We start from the raw sequence: 13,260 nt of genomic DNA, 5'->3' as shown, positions 1-13,260 counted from the left end.
AAAAACAAATAATATAAAACCTTAATCTTAATTGTATTTCAGTTCAACAAGTTCAGTATATATTTTGTTATGTGCAAATGGCTTTAGATACCTATTAGGTCCATATAGCATATATTCAACATAAAAACCAGCGACAATTTGTTGTTGACAAACGGCATCTGGACCCCATTACCCTAGGGCCTCATCAAACCTAAATCCGGCCCTGGACACAGTGCATTTTCACATACATTTTGTTGTAAGGTAACTCACAATTTATGTGGATTTAACTTGCACATATTCAGCTTTATTCACTTGGGAATTAAAAAATAAATAAATAGAAAGGGGTCTGGCATCCAAGAAAAAATACTTTTGCAATCCTACCCACCATGGAACCCAATGTATTTTTACAATACGTGATTGTGGCTTTAGGTGCTATCCCCAGAACGTAACACCAGCATAAGCTAAAGTCTGTACTATATTGCTATCTCCTTCAGGACTACTGCTTAAGGGAGATCTCATAAGAAGCCAATTGGTTTTTCAGCCTGGCCTTCTAAACTGATAGTCTCATACCACCTGAGCACATTAGGACACATGAAGCCTTTGGGTGGGTGGTATGACTCTGTAGTATAGAAGGGTGGGTGGTATGACTCTGTAGTATAGAAGGGTGGGGAGAGCAGCATAAGAAACTGACAAACTCCAATGATATAACAGCAGGGGTAGCTAACATGGTGCCCTCTGGATGTTTGCCAATGCTGGCTGTTAATCACAGTGTCTCCAGTTCCAATATGAGTCATGGCTCCAGGCTCATCTCTGGATGTGCTGCTGTAAGTGCTGCTGCTTCAGGACAGCCTTGGAGGCAAAACTCCACTCTACCGCCCCCTGAGACTTCTATCTCCACTTTCTATGGTGTGACCTTCACTTGGTGCCTTTTTCACCTTAGCAGAGGAAGCAGGCCAAGGCTGCAGTGGCCAGCATACTTGAGGGTAATAAAACAAGCAAGGGGAAAGTTCTATTAATTCCATGGAGGTAAAGAGACAAGGGGCGGTATCCATTTCACATGTGCAAGGATTTCCTCTTGCAGAACGGTTCTTCCTACTAACTCTTTGTGGCACTCCACACCCAACCCTCCAGTGGGTTGGTGTAACCCCTACAAAAGATTCAGGGGACACACCCAGGTGGGCAGAGAATTCCATTGCGCAAGCAGAAATCCTCCTGCTGACACAGAACATGTTACTTGGATGGCTTTGGAGTGTTGGCTTTGGAGTCCATCACTCAGCAAAGCCTCTCTCAGCCAACAAACTAAAAGAAATAAATTACAGACTTCTTCCTACAGCCACTCAGAAATGCAAATTAAAAGTTGAAATGGGGAAGAACAGCAAAGAAAGATACTCTTTAAGCTAGGAGAACTGGAAAGACAGGGATTGGCATCTATGGCTGGCCTTATTTCAATACCTTGCTATAGGCACAAGACCACAAAGTTCATTATTGCTGTATTGGATTGTTGCTTCTGAAAAGGAGAGACTATAAAGTCAGCTGGGTGGAAAGAAGAACTAACGGTAAAGTATTCCATCACACATTGATAACGGCTTAACAGGAACAGCACCATTATGCCAAATACTTGGTTATTTCTTTTCATTGCTGATTGTTCTCAAAGCGCACTTAATCCAACTCATTGCTCTTTGGCAAGACTTACATCTAATGAATTCACTAGAAATTTCTCATAAGAAAATGAATATACAGAGCAGAATTGTTTCTAATCCATTTTAATTTTCAAATAGGCATCATCTTAATGGGAAAACTTTCCACATGAAAATGTGATCAGCTCTAAGAAACGCTCAGATGTATAAAAGGTAACTCTGCTACCAGTAAGCCGATATGTAGTGTGGCTCGATGACTATTGAAATAAATGACTATTCTTTTGAAATAAAAGGCCCTAACTGAAGGAAGGGAGAATCTTTTTCAGCTGAAGGCCCAGATCCAGAAATCCATGGACTATTTTGACAAGTAGGTGGAGCCACACATGTCAATCAAGTGATGTCACATGACACCAGGAGATTCAAAGTTAAAGCCACAGGAGCAAGCAGAGGTTTATCTCTGATATCAGTGCAGTAGTCTCACAATACTAAGATTGAATATACTGTATATCTACCTACTGCTGCCTTTTGTTTTTATCAAGCCAGCAGAGGCTTATATCCGGCAATGTGCCAACACTAACATCAGAGATCAGTCTGCTTGCTCTTTGATAGTAAAAGGCTGCAGCAGAGGCTTATCCCACAATGCTAAGATCAGGAATGCTAAGATCTGCCTGCTGCCTTTTAAGATAGGGTTACCAGACGTCCACATTTCCAGGTACAGTCCCCGGATTTGCGAACAAGTCCCCGGACAAATTCCATCCCCGGAATGTCCCCAGATTTCATCTAACGTCCCCAGGAAACGCAGCAGTGGCAGTCTCAGCAGCCCGGAGCAGTTGGCTCTGGCTGCTCAGAAGTCCCCATATGATGGTGGTGCAGGGGCTCTAAGATGCAGCTTCTATGCTGCCTCCACATTCCCTGACCCCAGCAACTAAGCTGTGAAGGGAGGCTTCACGCTGCCTATCAGAGCTTGCGTGCAAGCAGGAGGGGGCAGGGATCTCTCACTTAGGCAACTGGAAGCCTCCCTTCCCAGCTGAGGGATCCCTGCCCCCTCCTGCTTGCACACAAGTAGGAATGGGGTTGGGGTTGCTCCGATGGAAAGGGAGCCATCGCACTGCCCAAGCCTCGCCGCCACCACTGTTCTTGGCCCTCCTCCTCCACCTTCCATGCTTGACCCACCACGCACCGCTTCACCACCACCACCACCGAAGAACCAACAACTCAGGCTCATGGAGAAAAGAGATAGAAGCCTTGGAGGAAGGGGAAACGTGGCAGTCAAGGCGGCGGCCGCCCCTCTGCCACCGCTATCGGTGCAGCATCAACGTCCCAAACGTGTAGTATTGAATTAATTAATTAATTAAAGTGTCCCTGGATTCATTGAAAAAAAATCTGGTAACCTTATTTTAAGAGCTGTGCAAATGCTTATGTCCGATATTAGCACTGTGACACCATGGTTTAATTTTATGGATTTAATGGAAGCATGGATTTATTTAAGTTTTGCAGCATTTCCATCCTTGCTGTGTGTGTATAAGCACATGTATCTAAATATATTACATATACACAGGCATACTTTTAAGGACTATGCACTCAGCACAGGAGTTTTGCTGGATTTGGTTCTGACACACGCACATGCATACTGTTGCATGCCACCGAAATCTCCAAGCCGTGTGAGATTCCAGGGGTTCCAGGCGCTTACCCAAGGCTCAGTTTCCTTGCAATGTGGTGCAGGTGCACTGCACATGGGGGGGCTGTTGTGCATGCATAATGTTGGGCCATACCAGCAGGGATGCATTGACGATCACAGGTGGGCAAAAATCACCCTCCGAGCCTCCCACCCCACACCCTGCACACCAGCACTCACCCAGGAGTGGTGGGAGATGGTGGCCCCCTCAGTATTGGAGGGCACAGCCCCCTGCCTCAAAATATTGAGGGGATGGAAGCCCCTTGCACCCCCTACACCCAGCCCCCCTGCTGTGTTGTCTTTATGATATATGATTTTAAGAAATATTATTATGATACTAATAAAGGGGTCCCAACTCTACAATTCCATAATTCTATGAGGGGATCACACCATTAACACCCCAAGAAGGTATTGTTTCTCCCATGTCCACAGTCTTGGATTCCAGCAGAAATCAGGCATATCTCCATCTCTCGGCTGCTCAGCCTGCTTCTCGTTTCTACCTCATACAAACCTCAAGTCTGGCTTTTGCCTTTCTAACTAACATACATTTGAGGGAAGGGAGGCTCACCCATTTGCCTCTGGCACACAGCAACATCCCTTTTTACCTTGACAAAACATGCTTAGGCCATTACCAATAAATTTTTATGGCTATTCCAGCAATTGAATCCTTGTTGGATCCATGAATTAGAAGGGACTCCGGTATACAGTCATGCCTCAGTTTGCGACCACAATTCGTTCCGCGGAGCCAGTTGCTCCCCGAGTTTGCTGTAAACCGAGGGGCTCTTCTGCACGTGCGCGAAGCACCGAAAGAGCGCTTCTGCGCATGTGCGCGCCGTGGAACCCAGATGTAAACACTTCCAGGTCCGCAGCGGTCGCAAACCGATCGGTTGCAAACGGAGGCAGTCGCAAACCGAGGTATGGCTGTACAGCCTTTTTGTTGTTTAGTCGTTTAGTCGTGTCTGACTCTTCGTGACCCCATGGACCATAGCACGCCAGGCACTCCTGACCTGCACCACCTCCCGCAGTTTGGTCAAACTCATGTTCGTAGCTTCGAGAACACTGTCCAACCATCTCTTCCTCTGCCGTCCCCTTCTCCTAGTGCCCTTTCCCAGCATCAGGATCTTTTCCAGGGAGTCTTCTCTTCTCATGAGGTGGCCAGAGTATTGGAGCCTCAGCTTCACGATCTGTCCTTCCAGTGAGCACTCAGGGCTGATTTCCTGAAGAATGGATAGGTTTGATCTTCTTGCAGTCCATGGGACTCTCAAGAGTCTCCTCCAGCACCATAATTCAAAAGCATCAATTCTTCGGCGATCAGCCTTCTTTATGGTCCAGCTCTCACTTCCATACATCACTACTGGGAAAACCATAGCTTTAACTATACGGACCTTTGTAGGCAAGGTGATGTCTCTGCTTTTTAAGATGCTGTCTAGGTTTGTCACTGCTTTTCTCCCAAGAAGCAGGCGTCTTTTAATTTCGTGACTGCTGTCACCATCTGCAGTGATCAAGGAGCCCAAGAAAGTAAAATCTCTCACTACCTCCATTTCTTCCCCTTCTATTTGCCAGGAGGTGATGGGACCAGTGGCCATGATCTTGGTTTTTTTGATGTTGAGCTTCAGACCATATTTTGCGCTCTCCTCTTTCACCCTCATTAAAAGGTTCTTTAATTCCTCCTCACTTTCTGCCATCAAGGTTGTGTCATCTGCATACCTGAGGTTGTTGATATTTCTTCCGGCAATCTTAATTCCGGCTTCGGATTCATCCAGTCCAGCCTTTCGCATGATGAATTCTGCATATAAGTTAAATAAGCAGGGAGACAATATACAACCTTGTCGTACTCCTTTCCCAATTTTGAACCAATCAGTTGTTCCATATCCAGTTCTAACTGTAGCTTCTTGTCCCACGTAGAGATTTCTAAGGAGACAGATGAGGTGATCAGGCACTCCCATTTCTTTAAGAACTTGCCATAGTTTGCTGTGGTCGACACAGTCAAAGGCTTTTGCATAGTCAATGAAGCAGAAGTAGATGTTTTTCTGGAACTCTCTAGCTTTCTCCATAATCCAGCGCATGTTTGCTATTTGGTCTCTGGTTCCTCTGCCCCTTCGAAATCCAGCTTGCACTTCTGGGAGTTCTCGGTCCACATACTGCCTGAGCCTGCCTTGTAGAATTTTAAGCATAACCTTACTAGCGTGTGAAATGAGCGCAATTGTGCGGTAGTTGGAGCATTCTTTGGCACTGCCCTTCTTTGGAATTGGGATGTAGACTGATCCTTTCATATCTCCAATTTTCTTGAACAGATCTCTGGTTTTCCCCATTCTGTTGTTTTCCTCTATTTCTTTGCATTGCTCGTTTAAAAAGGCCCTCTTGTCTCTCCTTGCTATTTTTTGGAAATCTGCATTCAGTTTCCTGTATCTTTCCCTATCTCCCTTGCATTTTGCTTGCCTCCTCTCCCCCGCTATTTGTAAGGCCTCGTTGGACAGCCATTTTGCTTTCTTGCATTTCCTTTTCCTTGGGATGGTTTTCGTTGCTGCCTCCTGTATAATGTTACAAGCCTCCATCCATAGTTCTTCAGGCACTCTGTCCACCAAATCTAAATCCTTAAACCTGTTCCTCACTTCCACTGTGTATTCAAAAGGGATTTGATTTAGATTGTATCTTACTGGCCCAGTGGTTTTTCCTACTTTCTTCAGTTTAAGCTGAAATTTTGCTATAAGAAGCTGATGATCTGAGTTACAGTCAGCTCCAGGTCTTGTTTTTGCTGACTGTATAGAGCTTCTCCATCTTTGGCTGCAGAGAATATAATCAATCTGATTTCGATGCTACCCATTTGGTGATATCCATGTATAGAGTCGTCTCTTGTGTTGTTGGAAAAGAGTGTTTGTGATGACCAGCTTGTTCTCTTGACAGAACTCTATTAGCCTTTGCTAATAGAGCCTTGGAGTTCATTCTGAACTCCAAGGCCAAACTTGCCAGTTGTTCCTTTTATCTCTTGAGTCCCTACTTTAGCATTCCAATCCCCTGTAATGAGAAGAACATCCTTCTTTGGTGTCATTTCTAGAAGGTGTTGTAAGTCTTCATAGAATTGGTCAATTTCACTTTCTTCAGCACTGGTAGTTGGTGCATAAACTTGGATTACTGTGATGTTAAAATGTCTGCCTTGGATTCGTATCGAGATCATTCTGTCATTTTTGAGATTGCATCCCATTACAGCTTTTACCACTCTTTTGTTGACTATGAGGGCCACTCCATTTCTTCTATGGGATTCTTGCCCACAGTAGTAGATATGATAGTCATCCGAACTGAATTCGCCCATTCCCTTCCATTTTAGTTCACTGATGCCCAGGATGTCAATATTTATTCTTGTAATCTCATTTTTGACCACATCCAGCTTACCTCCATCCATTCCAGGTCCTACATTCCAGGTTCCTATGCAATAATTTTTCTTTACAGCATCGGACTTTCCTTTCGCTTCCAGGCATATCTGCAACTGAGCGACCTTTCGGCTTTGGCCCAGCCGCTTCATCAGCTCTGAATCTACTTGTACTTGTCCTCCGTTCTTCCTCAGTAGCATGTTGGACGCCTTCCGACCTGAGGGGCTCATCTTCCAGCGTCATAACTTTTATATGCCTGTTGTCTTTGTCCATGGAGTTTTCTTGGCAGGGATACTGGAGTGGCTTGCCAGTTCCTTCTCCAGGTGGATCACGTTTAGTCAAAACTCTCCACTATGACCTGTCCATCTTGGGTGGCCCTGCATGGCATAGCTCATAGCTACTCTGAGTTATTCAAGCCCCTTTGCCACGACAAGGCATTGATCCATGAAGGGGCTGTACAGCCTACACTCCTCCAATCTCACTATATAAGGGATATCTTGAAAAATAGCATCCAGTGCACAGCTGCAAAAGGTCAACGCACATATACATACATGCTAGCCTTCTTGTTGACATTGTAAAGTAATTTCATAAACCTGGTGACATTACGAAAAGGAAGGAGCAACCAGGAATCATTTCAGAGTAAAATACCATCCATATATGCAGTTTCTACTACAGTACTTAATTTTTCAGCAGCCAGTGTAAACAGCATACCACAGCTATCTATTATTAACGCTCTAATTCAACAAACATATAAAGTTCTGATCTCTATTTTTAAAACAATGGCTTAATTTTTAAAAAAATCTTGACACGAAGAGCATCAACACAGTTCCTCAAGCCACATGTGTGGGGCAGGATGTTAGCTTGCTGCTCCTCTCTCTCACCCCAAGTTATCCTTCTGTAAATAGTAACACTTAATTGATTTACCACAACTAGTTCTGTGTTTTCCAACAGAATTACATGACCACTATAAACTTAACTGGCCAATAATACTAAATCTAAACCATACTAAAATTATTTTATCATGTTTTTAATGAGATATCATTTTGGAGAATGATTTTGGAGGCCCTCCCCAATCACCAGGCTGGAGCCCACATCATCCTAGGGTTAGGAAAACAATAGCCCAGTCATCTTAGGGCAGGAGCCACCAATCTTTTTGAACCAGTGGACACATTTTCAATTTTTAGAGAAAGCCGGGGGTGCCAGTCACAAAATAGCTTCTGGGGGAGGGGAGGGGCATAACACAAAATGGCTGCCATAGGGAGTGTGATAACACAAAATCAGAGAGGCAGTCAGCCCTGGCAACCTTATGCTTACCATGGGAAGTCAGCTATGTCCTGCAGTTCCTGACTGTGGAGATCAATTAGTACTGTATAGATTTTACACATACACACAAACACTGATGCTTTTGCTGTCTAATAGCAAAAAGAAGCATTTCTCAGTAACAGGGAAAATATACAAGATGGTCGCACCACAATCACACTAATTTCACAGAAATCGCTTAGAAAGCCTCAGCACATTTTGCCCCACATCTTACTCTCTAGGAGAGTTAGAGACTTACTTTTTTAAAAGCTCAGAGCCTGGTGCACCTGTCATAAGGGCAAAACAACAGGCAAGAGGCCAGTCTTGTCCAGTCTCACCAAAAAATTGGAATACACAGGTGTTTGCTTTGATTTCTATCCTGAAAACAAAGGTAAGACGATCCAGAAACCTAATCAGGGAGAAACATCTGTTGGAATGTTCCACCTGGATATATGTGTAAATAAAAACCTCGCCACCAGTCATTATTCCAAGGTATGTGCCGACACCTTTCAATGATGTTAATAGGCAGGGAGTTCCAAATTGTAGGTGCTGCCACACTAAAATACTGATTTCTTATTGACACCTGAAACAAGTAGGTGCCACCTGTAACAATGCCAGGCTGTGGTGACTCAAGGAGAAACAGAAAGTGCTGCCCTGCTGCCACTGCCTGCACAGCTGATACCACTGCCAAAAAAGCACCACCAGCATCAGTGCTGATTTCCAGAGCCGCTTCTCCACTGGAGGTGCCACCTCAGGAGCTTCTGCCGCCTGAGGCAGTGCCTAATGGCTGCGCCAGCCCTAATACCAGTTTGCCAGATTGAACTCACTGAGTGGGCACAAATGAGGTAAGGAAATTCTGCAAGTAAAGTGGCCCCATGCTGCCGAACATGAGCCAATTCTCTTCCCAAAGCCCTGTGTTTGCCAGGTTGCAGAACTCCTCCTAGCCTGCAAGCAGGGAGGGAGAGTGGAACAATGAGGAACAGGGCAAGAGAAGCCATGGATGGCTGCATCATCTCCAATGACAAGGTAATAACTTTTAAATACTAGCTATTTTGCAACACTAGGGACCCAGGTGGCGCTGTGGGTTAAACCACTGAGCCTAGGGCTTGCTGATCAGAAGGTCAGCGGTTCGAATCCCTGTGACGGGGGTGAGCTCCCGTTGCTTGGTCCCAGCTCCTGCCAACCTAGCAGTTCGAAAGCACGTCAAAATGCAAGTAGATAAATAGGAACCGCTACAGCGGGAAGGTAAACGGCGTTTCCGTGTGCTGCTCTGGTTCACCAGAAGTGGCTTTGTCATGCTGGCCACATGACCTGGAAGCTATACGCCGGCTCCCTCGGCCAATAATGCGAGATGAGCGCGCAACCCCAGAGTTGGTCACGACTGGACCTAATGGTCAGGGGTCCCTTTACCTTTACTTTTACTTTGCAACAATACTAACCCAATCCCTGTCCTGGAAAGAAAATGGACATATACATATAGCTCTCTCTATATACCCACACTCACATATACAAGAGCTAATTGTTCAATTTGCAACTGCTTCAAAATATTTAATCATAACACTGGAAAAACCCAACAGGATTTTCCAAAATGTGTTCCTTGCATCCAAAGAAATAATTTTGGGTTGTTAAAATACTTTCCTGCAGTTCTCTGTGTGCCCACTTGGTGTCCCACTGGGACCACGTAGAAGAACACAGAACACTATTGAAAGGTAAAGCAGCCAAAGAGAAAGAAAAGGCACACATTACTCGAGGAGCAAACATATGTAAGTTACCAGGAAAGATTTGCCAAACACCTTGTCACAGACAAAGTGCAAAACTCAAATGTATTGTCAACACGCCAACCCGATCTCTGAGAGATGAGAGACTCCAGGGGCTCTGGTGATTACCCAGCGTTCAGCTTCCTTAGATTGAAGGTCAAGGGGGGCAGTGGTGTCTTTAGGACATACGGTTTCATTTGCACATACTGTATATACAACCAGAACATAGGCTGGAGAGGCTCACAGCATTAACATCCCCAGAGATTTTGCTTCCCCTTTAGGTTTCTAGGAAAGACCCAAAGTCCAGCATACAGCAAACTTGTCTCTGTGTCTTCAGCTTCCAGTCTGCTCTTTCAGCTCACTCATATAACTCTGGCTATTGTTTTCCTAAACTGCAGCTAGATGAGGGGAGTGTGGGGAAAGGCCTCCCCATTTATTCTATGGCACAGAGAAACTTCTTTGAATATGCTAAATCATGGTACTTAACTAGTTAGCCCTTACTTTGGTAATGGAACTGGTTTGGTCTTGTTCCCTTTATGCACTACAATCTCCCAGCCTCTTTCTTTTGATGCCTCCCTTCGGCATTATCTGTTAGAACTATCAAATACATCTTTCTTCCTATTATGACACCCCTGTAGTTCCTACATTTATTCACATCCTGTGCTAACCATTCCACACAGTCATAAAAGAGAGCCCCATCAAGCCTAGGTGGGCTGTACATTTACACTGCAAAATTCTAGCTATTTTCAGACCATTTGTATTGCTAAAATGGGTATGCTAATGTCAAAGGCTCAATCCTTGTTTGCTCAGAAAGGGAACAGAGAGAGAGAGAGAGATGCAGTTTTTTGACCTTTGCTGATAACATTGCTGCAGTTATTAGGAGGTATAAATAATAAATAACCACCACAAACGCTCTTAGAATACGTACACTGCTTCATTTTTAACAATTTAATCTTGAATTTACCCAAGCATGGGCATCTGATACTTGGCTGCTGCAAATCTTATGACCATCCCTGTCTTCTGAAATAGCATGCCTGGTTTGAATCTGTGTTATTGCCAGTCGAAGATCAGTTGTACTAACCCATGGCAAGTGAGCTCATTGCATGGTGTAGGAATAAGGTGGTCTTTTAAGTACACTGGCCCCAGGTTCTTTAATGCTTTATTATATTATATACTAATAGTAAGACCTTGAAGGCGGCTTGGTAACATACTGGCAACCAGTGCAATTTCTTCAACACAGTTGTTATATTAGTAGCCAATGCTTGATAGCAACCAAGCTGTAGAATTCCACAGCAGAGTGTTTGAAGCACTTTGTACTCCTGACCTCCCTTATCCTTATCCTTATCCCCCCCCCTCTTAAAGACAGACCCATTTTACTTATGAAGAATTGAGACAGAGTGGGGAGCATGCCTAACATCATATTATTTGTAGCCAGTTGCACAGTGATAATTTTTGTTCCTGTGTAAGTTTTGGTTTATTTTTGCTTGATTCTAATATGTTAATATGAATGTTATAATATTGTTATAAATTATTGCAATATTTCCCAACTATATTGTATAATTTTTAGTGGGAGGGACTGTAGCTTAAGAGTACATGCTTTGCAAACACCTCGTCTATGGAGGAGGAGGAAAATTTGCCTATGGCACAGCATGTATGCAAATCTGAGTCCTCTTTTGTGAGCAGCGCAGAGCGCACAATCAACATAGAGTGTACCTGGGCCAAAAAGAAAAAAGGTGCCCTCACACAAATTCATGGCAGAGGCAAAATTAGAAAACTATACTACACCAGATCTCGATTTCCTAGTTAATATGCAGCCCACACCCATTGACTCATGAGTGATACCATCAAAACCAGTGGCATTTCTTTGAATTAAATGAATTAGTGTGCTGTGGAATCTTACAAACCAATAAAGATGGCCTTTTTGTCAGAAAAGCCAAACGCTAGAATCAAGGACATAGACAACTTGTTAAATTTCATCATTTGATAAACATCTGTAAGGAGATGTCCTCATTTGGGCCAGATTAAATGTTATCACTCCTCCAGAGTCTCCTGGAGTCTCCCGGTGCTGGAGGAGACTCTTGAGATTCCCATGGATTGCAAGAAGATCAAACGTATCCATTCTGAAGGAAATCAGCCCCGAGTGCTCACTGGAAGGACAGATCCTGAAGCTGAGGCTACTTTGACCACCTCATGAGAAGAGAAGACTCCCTGGAAAAGCCCCTAGTGTTGGGAAAGATGGAGGGCACAAGGAGAAGGGGACGACAGAGGACGAGATGGCTGGACGGTGTTCTTGAAGCTACAAACATGAGTTTGACCAAACTGCGGGACGCAGTGGAAGACAGGAGTGCCTGGCGTGCTATGATCCATGGGGTCACGAAGAGTCAGACACGACTAAACGACTAAACAACAACAAAAATGTTATTACTCCAGCTCTATCTTGTAGATAAACTGAATTACCTACAGTCTCCACACACCCCACCCCTTCTATGATTCCCCAAATCACATAGGGGGCAGACTATTATTGGATTGACCAATATTAGTCATATCCAGAGTAAATCAAATTATTTTCAGGGGTCTACTCTTGAGTATGATTTAAGATGGATAACACCCTTTCCTTCCCACTCTTTTAACTTTTCATTTGCGTTTTTGTGATTTGGTATATTTAAAATGAGGAAGCTTTCTAGAGAGTTTGTAAATGTGTCTTGGTGGAAAACCTGCTGTGCTGCATAAAATTGTGTTTCATTTCATTAGAATGATGGTTTCAGTCAGAGATTTAGTTGGTTCTATAAGTTTCTATAAAGATAATAAATGTAGAACGACTGGTAGTTCAAAAGCCTATTTGTACTCCTTTCAAACAGGAGACTCAGGAGATAATATATTTGAAGGGGTTCCCGCCTCAACTACCTTCCCCTTGGTAGTGTTTGCAGAAATGAGTTTTTTTTTTGTTTTTTGTTTTGTTTTTTGTTTTAATGATGTTTCATTGGCCTGGTTTTCATCAATACAATCCACCTTTTCAGTTCATATGCAAATACCTTGGCTTCATGGCAATCAATTTCTCCCCAGCCAGGAGCACAGCTGCTTCTCATGAATACAAGAGGTTTACTCTGAAGAACTGTCACTGTGTGTTCCTTTATTCACTTGTGTGGAACAAATGCCAAAAGAATGCTGTATTTTAGGGGGAACTTTTGGATCTCACCATGCTGTTTATTACAGTCATCACATTAAACAAAGCCAAGCATGGCAAGGTCTACTGTACATAATAAATAGGGATTTCGTTCCTTTTAACAGTGGGAAATATCTTTCAGAATGGAGGCATTGCAAATTCTAGGTTTGGGCTGAATAAGAAAATCCATACGCTGAAAAGCTTTTCATCTTAGAAAGACATTAACATGAGCAACGGTAGAAACTGGGGGGGGGGGTGAGCGTGAGAGGAATTGTCAGAAAGAATATGCACTTAAATAGGGCAAGCTCTCACTACACAGCTTTGGTGAGTCAATTTTTTAAATAAACCCCAAGATATAAATAAATGAATAAATTAGAGAAAT

The 13,260-nt window shown here is 43.7% G+C and overlaps 1 protein-coding gene across 2 annotated transcripts in view; it reads right to left on the bottom strand.

The window, feature by feature from the left end:
• Positions 1-13,260, bottom strand: part of QTRT2 (queuine tRNA-ribosyltransferase accessory subunit 2) — a 179,659-nt gene that overhangs the window by 93,922 nt on the left and 72,477 nt on the right. The window contains exon 11 of one of the 2 annotated variants that reach the window (XR_015949664.1): positions 4,729-4,783. The exons of the other annotated variant lie outside the window; for it this stretch is intronic. The gene's annotated coding sequence lies outside the window, so the exon portion shown is untranslated. Of the gene's footprint in view, positions 1-4,728; positions 4,784-13,260 lie in introns of those variants that run through there. 2 annotated transcript variants of the gene reach the window in all.

This window comes from Zootoca vivipara, chromosome 4 (genome assembly GCF_965207765.1).
Source record: "Zootoca vivipara chromosome 4, rZooViv2.hap1.1, whole genome shotgun sequence".
Lineage (NCBI taxonomy): Eukaryota > Metazoa > Chordata > Lepidosauria > Squamata > Lacertidae > Zootoca > Zootoca vivipara.
This window is presented reverse-complemented; position numbering and strand designations above follow the sequence as displayed.